The 12,517-nt window shown below is 42.5% G+C and overlaps 1 protein-coding gene across 5 annotated transcripts in view; it reads right to left on the bottom strand.

Moving 5' to 3' along the window:
* Positions 1-12,517, bottom strand: part of LOC135198699 (nuclear hormone receptor E75-like) — a 371,243-nt gene that overhangs the window by 74,504 nt on the left and 284,222 nt on the right. The window lies entirely within an intron of this gene.

The raw sequence follows: 12,517 nt of genomic DNA, 5'->3' as shown, positions 1-12,517 counted from the left end.
ATTACACGAGTTTTTTTTTTTTTTTTATTTATTATCTATTCTCTGACATCCGGTTTCCATTCATCTACTCGTTTAAGTTCACGTACATTTTCCTCTCTCTCTCTCTCTCTCTCTCTCTCTCTCTCTCTCTCTCTCTCGTCGTGTGGGAGTTATGGATTTATATGACTTTGGGAGCGAATAACCTCAATAGGATTACCCAAGAACAGCAGACTTCTTTCACAACCCACAAATTTCTTTCACAACCCCAACTTTCTTTCACAATCCATAAATTTCTTTCAGAACCCCAACTTTCTTTCACAATCCATAAATTTCTTTCAGAACCCCAACTTTCTTTCACAATCCATAAATTTCTTTCAGAACCCCAACTTTCTTTCACAATCCATAAGTTTCTTTCACAACCCATAAATTTCTTTCACAACCCCAACTTTCTTTCACGATCCATAAATTTCTTTCACAACCCCAGCACACTTCTTTCACAGCCCACAGATTTCTTTCACAACCCCAAAGCTCTTTCACAACAATGGCCATTCCTGCTAAGCAAAATGTGGACTCGTGTGACAAACGAGATGATGTCAAAAAATGAGGGGAAAAAAATGAAGGGGTTTCGAAGCTATCATTCTTCTCCTTTTTCTTCTTCTTCTTCTTCTGTGAAGACTGAAGAGGAGGCGACTTTCAATTGGTGGAAAGTGCCGCCGATCGCGCGACGAAGGCTTCAGCGAAAAAAGACTTTCACAGACACGATTTCGTTCGGGGTTAACGACGATTTCGCTTTTCGGGTCCATGGTGCTTCCTCCTCCCCCTCCTCCTCCTCCGGCCGAAGGTGGAAGTGACTCCCGCGACCGAGACCTAAAGACAGACATTCCTCTCTCTCTCTCTCTCTCTCTCTCTCTCATGTACGAATCTGGGGAATTCAAGGAAGTGGTGCAGGTCATTCTCTCTCTCTCTCTCTCTCTCTCTCCTCTCTCTCTCTCTCTCATTTGTCCAGCTGGCTTTTCGAGATGGACGTCCACCACAGAAGAGAAGAGGGGGGCGTGGGAGGGGGGCGAGGGAAGGAGGGACCCTGCTTACCAATTCATGCCAAAGCAAAGTAAAAAAAAATCTCACTTTAAAAAAAGGAAAAAAAAAAAAAACTCGCTAGACAAAAACCAGCAGCTCTTTGCGGAAAACAAAACAAAACATCCCCTCCTCTCATCCCCACCCTTCTTCCCTCCCCCTTACCCCAACCCCCCCCCCAGGAAAAAAAAGAAAACTAAACAAAACGCAACCAGTTTTATTGAGGTCTGGGCAAAACAGAGAGAGCCAGGTCATGCACAACTTTGCAAGTATTTTCTTCACACACGCTTCCGCGCGACCCTTTCCAGATTTCCTCTTTCCCCCCCCAACCTTTTTTTGTAGTCGCCGCTACCTTGAAAAGGCTGCCTAAGTGGCGATTAATGCATCACGAAAACAATAGATGGAGGAGGAGGAGGAGGTCTCTTTCCCTCCCTCCCTCCCTCCCTCCCTGGCCAAGGGCCTGGCCAGAACCATCTGATGCAACAAGAAATGTTTCCCTCCCGTCTTTTTGTCTTTTGACTTTCAAAAGTTTCCAGGAGGCGTTGGACGCAGATCGAGTGAATGTGGAGGGGGAGGGGAGGAGGAGGAGGAGGAAGGGCCCAATGAGGGCCAAAGAAAAGACGAAAGATTTTGTGAATTCACTGGGTGGAGGCTGGAGGAGGAGGAGAAGGAGGAGGAGAAGGAGGCCGTTGGACATTCAACAAAGAAATAGGATGGAGGTTGAGGAGGAGGAGGTGGAGTAGTAGAAGTAGTAGTAGTAGGGAGAGGAGGAGGAGGAGGAGGGCAACTGGAGGTCGCTTGGAGGGCACCGTATTCAGCCGGCCGATCCCCCAGTGCAAAGACATCAGAACGAAGTAACGGTGACGCCGCCCTCCGCAGCAGCCGCCCGCGAGCGACGGCGGCGGCGGCGGTGGGCGGCCACCCACCCCACCCTCCCTCGAAACCAAACGAAAACTTCCCCCATCCTTCCCCCTCCCCCCAATAAACCTCCAAATAAAGGCTCCAGCAAACCCAAAACCCCCATTCTCAGGCTCTTGGGAAACACACACATACAAGGAAGAACATCTCCCTCGGCGGGACGGGTGTTGGGGGGGGGGGGGGGGGGCCCGTTTGATTCGGTACGATTTAAAGGGACGGGGAAGGAAAACAGTTCCCCATTTCTGAGGTCATGATTCTCATTTCGTGACCGAGAATGAAGTCATGTTTTGAAGTACTACGTATATTTTGAAGTCGTATTTTGAGGTCATGTTTTCGAAGTCCTAATTTTAAGTCAGGTTTCGAGGGCATATTTTGATGTCGCATTTTGATGTCATGTTTTGAAGATGTTTTAAAATCATATTTTTGAAGGTATTTCTTTTTATGCAATATTTTGAAGTCATGTTTTGAAGTCACATTTTGAAGTCTTATTATTTTCAGGTCATGTTTTGAAATCCTATTTCAGTCACACATTTTGAAGTCATGTTTCGAAGTCATATTTTGAACTTATGTTTTGAGGTCATACTTTTAAGTCACAGTTTGATGTCGCAATTCGAAACCACATTTAAGAGGTCGCATTTTGGATTTTTGAAGTCACAATTTGGAGATATATTTCTAGGTCGTATTTTGAAATCAAATTTTGACCTCCAATAACTCTTCTAATTAACGCCCCTTCGCAAAAGGCTAAAAACACCAACTTGAGTAAAAACAAGAGCTCATGATAAACAAACGTCACTGAATAAGGTAAGAGATTTTCTCGCAGAAATGCGCAAATGAAAAAGAATGGATTTGGAAGAGTCACAGAATCTGGATATCATCCATAAAGGAAACCGAAACTCATCCTCTATAATTGCACTGATATAGAAGTTCCATTTATAAGGCAGTGTATATAATTCCTCTTGTTGTGTCTATGAGGCACTTATTTTTCAACCAATTGGATTTCGATGATATATTCATCATGAAATGGAGGAAAAAACAAATCCCTCCCAGATTGCATGCACTGTGGAATGCGTGCATTCCGGAGCGGAGGCAAATTATGTAATACATACTTATTGCTGTTTACTTTGACTGTTTACAGCTGCTGCTCAGGAGTGAATTTGCTCTTAAATAAGAGGAGGCTTGACTGATAGGAGAGAACATCTGAAATTGCAAGATCTAGGTGTGACTGACTGACCTGATTCTAATAAGCTTCCTTCTATCTAGAGGCGAATGTTTTGCTTGCAATGAGGATTAAACGCCACTCCTTTCCCCCCATCCCATTGATTTTCATTTTCCCCTTACATATAACACCTGGCTCTGATTAGTTATTACCAGATTGACAGTGCCGTCGGCCTCAGCACGAATTAAAAACCACTGAGGAGGAACTTCCAAGCGAATGGAAGCTACGAATGCAATGTTCGATATTCATCCAAACTCGATAATCGGAATTCCTGTAACCACGCCTGTCTGGCGAGAGATGTCATGACTGATCGAGAGAGAGAGAGAGGGGAGGGGGGGAGAGGGGGTGGGGGCCTAGTTCTTACGATGACATCACCTCGTAGCAATGTGGAAAGGACGGAGACGAATTCACGGTCACAGAGTATATGATACCAGATCGAAAATATAGACTGCGTGACTCTTCTTCCGCGAGTTATTCGTGAATAAGTTAGTAAATCTCTCTCTCTCTCTCTCTCTCTCTCTCTCTCTCTCTCTCTCTCTATAGATTTTCGAAGCAAAGTCAGTTGCGAGATCTATCTACGAAAATCGTTTTGAGGAAAGTACGAAAGAAACTGAGAGAAATTCTCTCTCTCTCAAAACTTGAGGGCCAAATGAATGAGTAAATATTCAGACATTTATGGAAATGGTAACACGTGAATAATAAAAAGAAAAAAAGCCGCAATTTGGGACAAAAAAAAAAATACGGAAGGACTTGAAAGAGACAATGATTGAGTTGGAGCCTCAAAAGTAGTGGAAAAGGGGGTAGACATCGAGGTGGGGGGTGGGGGGGGGGGGGGGGTGCCCGAGGGGAGAGGGGAAGGGTAGTGGTAGAACAGGCCCAATTGGGGGAAGGGGTGAGTGAGGGGGAAGGGGGGAGGGTTAGGGAGGAATCTCATGAAGGTGAGATGAAGGAGAAACTGCGAAAGCACAGCGGCCTGTTACGCCCTGATGGCTGTGAGAACGACGTAGAGAGAGAGAGAGAGAGAGAGAGGAGAGAGAGGTTCGCTTTCCTGTATTTTCTTAACTGTGATTCCCTTCCAGCTCGGTTCCAGCACATCACACACACACTCTGGAAGACAACCGAGGCGGATTCGTTGCCCCCATCAGTCAATTAACGCGGAAGAACCTGGAAATCTGGAAATGGACAAACCTGGAAATGGAACTTGGTAAATTTTCACAGCTGATGTGTTTCCAGTGTGGGCGAGGTAAACTCGGAGGACGTTTTTAATTTGACTTACTCGAGGCATTTACCTAACTGTATTACACCCTGAGGTGCGCGGGTGATTCGGTATTTTCGATGCCTATATATATATATACATATATATTATATATATATATATATATGTGTGTGTGTGTGTGTGTGTGTGTGTATATAAAGCACAAATACCCATTAATACACTCTGGGCCTTTTATACTTGAGACGTATCCTGTTTTATAGAAGAATTTATTTACACACACATATATCTATCTATCTATCTGTCTATCTATCTATCTACTATCTATCTATCTATCTATCTATATCATATCATATATTATATATAATATATATATATATATATATATAGAGAGAGAGAGAGAGAGAGAGAGAGAGAGAGAGAGAGAGAGAGACTGTCCGTGCACTCTTACATACCAGCACGCAAGAGCGTATGCGTATTGATCAGGAAGTTTACCTACGCGAAGACAATTTATGTATATACTTGTATTTGTGAATCCCGCCCCCCTCCTCTCTCTTTCTCTGTCACACCACCCCCCGACGTGTTATGCGCACGCACGCACGCGCAAACCCACCCTTTAAACCAGACGGACTTCCCTGAAGGTTATACCTATACGCGCTACGAATTCAATTTTCTTCATTAAAGAAGGGAATCGAATATCGGGGTTCGAGACAGAAAGCGAAAATGATCCAGCCATTTGTTACTATCTCACAACCCGACTACAAGAAGAAGAAGAAAGAAGATGATGACGAAGAACTTGTATGGCATCTTCTCAAAAGCCTGTGGGTGAGTGGGGAGGGGGGAGGGGGGAGAAGAAGGAGGTTCTCTAATAGGCCTAAACTATAAATAGAGGCCCGTGGCCCCAATAACCCCTAGACACTGTTGGCTGCTGCCGTCTCTCTCTCTCTCTCTCTCCTCTCTCTTTCTCCCCAGTGACCTAAGCCTATCTACCTATTCAACGCATACACACGTGCGCATACGCGCACATACGCACACATACACACACACACACGTGAAAACCGATCGATGGGGGAAAAGTGTCACAGGGTACGGTAGCGTCTTCCAAGGCCTAACACAGTCTGAACCGGGTCAAAGTAAAGAGCCTCCTTCTGCTGGCCCTCGGCCCCCGTCCCCCCCCACCCCAAAAATTAGAGCCATCTTCTTTTCCTTCTTCTTCTTCTTCTTCTCTTCTTCTTCTTTTCCAAAGGGCCTCTCTCTCTCTCTCTCTCTCTCTCTCTCTCTCTCTCTAATATTCCTTTCTTCCTTCCTTAACAACAATACCTTTCGAAAGGAAAAGGCCGGGTGAGGATTTTTTGGGGTGGGGGGATGGGTGTGAGGGGAAGGGGGTGGGGAAGGAAGGAAGGAAGGATGTTGAAATATCCCAAATGAATGAAGGAGGAGCTGGAGAAGGACCACACCAGGAAGAAGAGGAGGAAGAGGAGGAGGAAGAAGAAGTAGAAGAGGATTATGTTATTGAGTACGAACAGGGAACGCCAATAAATAAGTGAGGAACCACAACTGGAATTATTTTCGGACCCTAACGAGGGGCGGGGGGGGGGGGGTGTTATGGGTGAGGGATAGATGAACGCATTCTTAAAATCAAAAAGAAAGAAAGAAAGAAGGTCTATTTGGATTACTGATGATGATAATGAATACAATGATATGATGATGATAATCATGAATATATTGGTTACGATGACGATACAGGTAAACCAAAATCATTTGAGCCCCATTAAGATGACTTCTTTAATGATGATGATTACAAATCCAATGAGCAAGAAGACGACGCTGATGACCGATACAATGATTATAATGAAAATGATGATGGATACAATGAGCATGACCGAAAAAGCATAAGCACCAAAAGGGAAAGTTGTTTAATGGAGATTATAAATACAACGAGAACAAAGACGACGCAGTTGGCAGATACAATGATATAATGAAAACGATGAATACAATGAATATGACCGAAAAGGCATTAGCACCAAGAGGGAAAGTTCTTTAATGAAGATGATTATGAATACTACAATGAACACGAAGACGATACTGATGATAAATACAATTATTACAATGAAAATGATGATGCATACAATGAATAAATATGACCGAAAAGGCATTAGCACCGAAAAGGAAAGTTCCTTTAATGTAGATGATTATAAATACAATGAACACGAAGACTATACTGATGATAAATACAATTATTATAATGAAGATGATGATGCATACAATGAACATAACCGAAAAGGCACAAGCACCGAAAGGGAAAGTTCTTTAATGAAGATGATTATAAATACAATGAGCACGAAGACGCTGCTGATGACAGATACAATTATTATAATGAAATGATGATGAATACAATGAACATGACCGAAAAGGCATTAGCACCGAAAGGAAAAGTTCTTTAATGTAGATGATTATAAATACAACGAACACGAAGACTATAATGATGATAAATACAATGATTACAATGAAAATTATGATGAATACAATGAGCATGACCGAGAAGGCATTAGCACCGAAAGGGCGAGTTCTTTCACCTCCGCGAGTCAGCGAGGTCATTATCATAGCATGCGCTTCTGCTACGGTCCAGGAAGCGTATTATATCTAAGTGGTGGGGGAGGGGTGGGGGAAAGGGCAGGGGAAGGGAAGGGAATGGGGGATAGAGGGAAGAACTACCTTCATCCTCCGGTTATTACAATGAATGGTGTTTGCAATGTGCAATTATGTTAACTCTTGGGAGGAATTCCACGGATATATATATATATATAGTATATATATATATATATATATATATTATATATATATATATATAATATTTCCACTTTCCTCATAACATCGGGTGTGTAATGCACGACAATAATGCGATGGCGTAATGAATCAATCGTCTCTCTCTCTCTCTCTCTCTCTCTCTCTCTCTCTCATCTCTCTCTCTCTCTCTCTCTATATATATATATAATATATATATATATATATATATATATATATATATATATATATTTCCTTATCACCCATCTCAAAAGGTTACAAGGCAAAAGAGCAATGTATCGGAGCCGGCAAGACAGAGAGAGAGAGAAGAGAGAGAGAGAGAGAGAGAGAGAGAGAGAGAGACCCCAAAATGTTATTTCGGGGTCAGTGTACTAGGAGCCAAAGACACTGATGGGAGCACTGGCGTCATTCCGACTTTCGCCCCTACGCAGTCGCTGACGAAGGGTCGAGTTCCTTTTCGCCCGCGCGGAAGGAAGGTCCTTCGTGAATTGGTCAGAGGTATACGGTTCTCCTGACATTTTTAAAGAGACGATTTTATTCTCTCTCTCTCTCTCTCTCTCTCTCTCTCTCTCTCTCTCTCTCTTCTTCTTCTTCTTCTTCTTCTTCTTCTTCTTCTCTTTTGTCTTCAGCTTTGCCCATTTCTATATGGGGTCCTTATTTCGTATTAGCTCTCTCTCTCTCTCTCTCTCTCTCTCTCTCTCTCTCTCTCTCTCGTTTCAATTAACCTCATAGCAAAACCTCCGTCCTCCGGCCTAACCTCCTTCCCTATAAACGCAACCCCTTTCGCCTATACAAGTTCAACCCCTAAACCCACATATGAGAGAGAGAGAGAGAGAGAGAGAGAGAGAGAGAGAGAGAGAGAGAGAGAGAGATTTTTTTTCAAACTTTTACTTTTTCGAACGCGACCACTTTTCTACTTTTTATAACCTGGACGAACGGGTTATATAAAAGATGACACACGGAGAGAGAGAGAGAGAGATAGAGAGAGAGAGATGTTTACGAACACAGGCAATGCGGCATTCGAAGATATATCAATAATAATAATAACAACAAAAGCAATTTAGTTTTGTATTTGGAATACATTCTTCCAATAATACTATTATCATATAACAATAACATTAATACCGACAATAAAAGCATTGGCATTTAATAATAGAAATTAATAACTTTAAAAAATACACATTACAAACTTACGTAACGAGAAAGAGAGAGAGAGAGAGACAGAGAGAGAGAAGCAAAAGCCACTTCCGGATCTGTACAACAATAGTGAAATGCTTTTGCTTTTCTGCGTTTAGTTACAAAAATGGAAAGTGCCGTTCTCTCTCCTCTCTCTCTCTCTCTCTCTCTCTCTCTCTCTCTCTCTCTCTCACTTTTATAGTATCGTCTCCTGCATACATACACATATGTATGAAAGTATTTCTTTACAGAATGCCACACTTATACATACTTTAGATCTGTATGTATGTGCTAAGGTTGGTAGACGCTAAATACTAATAGATGCACCAGTAGAGAGAGAGAGAGAGAGAGAGAGAGAGAGAGAGAGAGAGAGAGAGAGAGGCTATCACACGAGAGTAGAATTAGTAAACCGACCTTATCTTATCCCTGGCATCAGATTGGCCCTGTATCATTACAACATAAAAACCACACGTATATAAACCCCCTTCCCCCCTCCCCTCCCTCCCCCCCCCGACCCTTCCCTTCCCTGCACTAACAGAGACCTAACTGACCTTGAAAACTAAAAATGAGACGAGGAAGTGTCACGTTAGAGCTGTCCCACGTGGGCGCTGGGTCTGAGCTGGGTCCGGGTATACCCTGGGGGCCCACTTTGGTCGAATTCAATCAGAAATGAGTCTATTTGAGTACTTTTATTATTATTATTATTATTATTATTATTATTATTATTATTATTATTAAGGAAGAAGGAATACATTGGTTTGAATTCCAGAAATAGGAATACTGGTGTTCTTTTTATTGAGAAAGAAGGAATGAATAATTGGTTTGAATTCCAGAAATTGGTATATTGGTGTTCCTTTTATTGAGTAAGAAGGAATAAATTGGTTTGAATTCTAGAAACAGGTCTATAGAATTCACCTCTTATAGAGGCACGAGGGGTTTAATTTCAGCGAATTCCAACAGGGTTATCGAACTCTAAAACAACGAATTAAAAAAATGAAAAATTATCATAAACGAGAAAAAAAAAAACATTCGCCCGATAAAATGATCGCCTATAATTATCGAGCGAGACTGACCACTCTCAAACAATCGTTACGTAAAAGAGAGAGGTTATATCTGTCATAATTACATTCCCGTCTCCTGATGAGCCGCGTCGCTTATCACAACCTATATGCGAGTCTATCTCGCCATTATTAGATCAGATAAGAAAAAAGAAAAGAAAAATCCGGAGTATGTTTGTATACATGTGACAACCAACGGCTTCACGTGCTGGGGATATAGCTAGTGCCACGTCCCGTGAAGCCAACCCTTCTTCTTTATAGGATAGGGGAAGATCTGGAAAGAGGGGAGAAGGATCTGAAAAATGGGAAGAGATCTCAAAAGGGGAAAAAGATCTGAAACGAGGGAAAAGATCTGAAAGAAGAAAAAATATCAAAAAGGGGGAAAAGATCTGGAAAGAGGAAGAAGATCTGAAAAGAAGAGAGATCACAGAAGAAGGAAAGAGATCTGAAAAGATGAAAAAGATCTGAAAAGGGGAAAGAGATCTATAAGACGAAAAAGATCTGAAAAGAGGAAAAAGATCTGAAAAGAAGAACAAGATCTGAAAAGGGAAAGCAAAAGATCTCTCTAAGAACGAAAAAATCTGAAAAGAAGAAAAACCATCTGAAAGAATACAAAAGATCTGAAAAGACGAAAAAGACCTGGAAAAAAAGGGAGAAATATCTTAGAAGAGGAATAAGATCTGAAAAGAGGAAAGAGACCTGAAATGGGGAGAAAGACCTTAAAAGGGGAATAAGGTCTGAAAAGAGGGAAAAAACCTGAAAAGGCAAAAAGATAGTGTGCACTGTATATATATATATATATATATATATTATATATATATATATATATATATATATATATATACACTCCTAAAGAACAACAACAGGTTATATTCACTAACACGCGTGCAAAGATACGCGAATAGCAAAAGAATTCCGTTCCTCCCAATACAAGGACAACAGTAGTCAGCCAGTCAGTGACTCGTCCTTCCTCGATTTTATCCTTCGAAGGAAAAAAAGAAAAACGAAAAATAAAAAAGAATAAGAAGAAGGGAGACCTTGATTCGAGCAACACAGCAGGTAGCGGGTGACCCTGAAATTACTTTGGCCGCCAATAGGTGCAACAGCAGAGAGAGAGAGGGAGGGAGGGCCAAATGACCGTGAAACTTTATAACTGAACCTTGAAGAAGAAGAAGAAGAGGAAGAGGACAAACAACGCAAGGTAAGGCTGTGAGATCAAGGAAGGGCGGGTAAGTAAGTGTGTTTCTGTTTTCAATGCTGCTGGGGTCCAGCGAGGTGAGGAATTCTGCACAAATCCATCTACGCAATGAGTACGAACAAGGCCAGCCATTTTTTTTTTTTTTTTTTTTTTTGCAGTGGGGGACGGGAAGGGGGTGGGGGTTGCAGAACGCAAAATACTGTTTCAGTCATGGGATGGCCGACGGGGTCGGGTGAATTGGTGACCTCATCTGGCCCCTTCTCAAAAATAAAAAAATTACTAAAAATTAGAATGAAAAAAAAAAAATTGAGGAGCTATGTACTTGCTTCTTAGCGCGTTATCCAACAAGTGTGTGACTAACAGAGAGAGAGAGAGAGAGAGAGAAGAGAGAGAGAGAGAGAGAGAGAGAGAGAGAGAGGTAAAGTATTTTCCCTGTTACGAAAGACTTACGGAGGAGAATATTGAGGGAGAAGGCACGAGCGTGGGATTCCTAATGCCAACCTATCTCCTCCTCCTCCTTCTTCAGACGTCCCAAGGAAGGCCCCTGACGGAGAGAGAGAGAGAGAGAGAGAGAGAGAGAGAGAGAGAGAGAGACCGTGTGGGCGTCTCTGACTTTGTAAAGTGGGGCAAGGGGCTTTTTATTCCTGTTTTGCACTCGTGCCATGCCCTCGGCTGCTGCTGGGCATTCTTATATAAGTTTACCCCGCGAGTGACCACAAAGTTACTCGAAACACGTAACGGGTTCGCTCCCACCCCAAACGAAGGTTCGATGCTATTTGTTTACACTGTGACCTTTCGTGCATTTTCGATGAATGATACAAACCACGAAAGCAAAAACTAAAAAAAAAAAAAAAAAAAATGTTTGGCCGTGCCAAAATATCCTAAAACGCTTTTTTGGGGCGCCTTATTAACATTGACGTGCCGTGCATAAAAATATGCCCACGCCAAAATATCCAAAAAGGCTTAGGGGCAAACTGAAGACGAACATCATAACATCAAAATAACGGAGACAAATAAATGCGTCTCAACCAATATCAATCTCGCCAGAGCAATATATGAAGAAGAAAAAAAAAAAACCTAGAATCAGGCACAATGCTTGGCATTGGCAATCCTCTTCTTCTCCTGACGTCAGCATGTCGGTGGGGGGTGGAGGAGAAGGGGGGAGGGGGAGGGGGAGGGGGGAGGGGGAGGGGGAGGGGGAAGGGATCTTGCCTGTTGTTACAGGATCACATAGCCTCGCTCCTTACGTGACACGCGGGGAAGATTTCGACTTAATTCGACAGAGAGAGAGAGAGAGAGAGAGAAAGAGAGACTGAAGTCGATAGCGACCTAGACTGATGTAAGCTCAACTCTTGTCCTTTGATCCAATCGCTGCCTATTTATACCTTATCCCTGTCTCTGATGTAAACATTGGAGAGAGGTAAGCGCGTGATTGACAGCTCGGCCGTTATACCTCCGCACGGAAACAGCTCAGCTTTCTCAGACGCCTTTTGCCAGTATATACACGTGAGGAGGCCTACTGGATGTCTGAGGCACGACCTGGTGTCTGAGGTATTTTAGCCGTGTTCCGTCTCTTCCCGAATGACACGGAGACTCGAGCTCTAACGAAAAACAAGCTCGAGTTGCTAGCTTCCATTCAGCTATATAATCGTGACTTTAGGACTGCAATGACCTACATATATACTATTCCCACGTCTTCCTAACATCCCCTTATTATAATGATAATAATTAGTATTATTATTCTAGTCGCCGTAAGGCCAGTGTCTATTCGGCTGTTTACTTGCAAAGAGATACACTGGGAAGAGAGAAGACGAATAAAATGCCTGTATCAACAAGAAGTCTAATATAACCTTACCACTAATGCAATGGTATCTCAAGGA

Source organism: Macrobrachium nipponense, chromosome 22 (assembly GCF_015104395.2).
Source record: "Macrobrachium nipponense isolate FS-2020 chromosome 22, ASM1510439v2, whole genome shotgun sequence".
Lineage (NCBI taxonomy): Eukaryota > Metazoa > Arthropoda > Malacostraca > Decapoda > Palaemonidae > Macrobrachium > Macrobrachium nipponense.
This window is presented reverse-complemented; position numbering and strand designations above follow the sequence as displayed.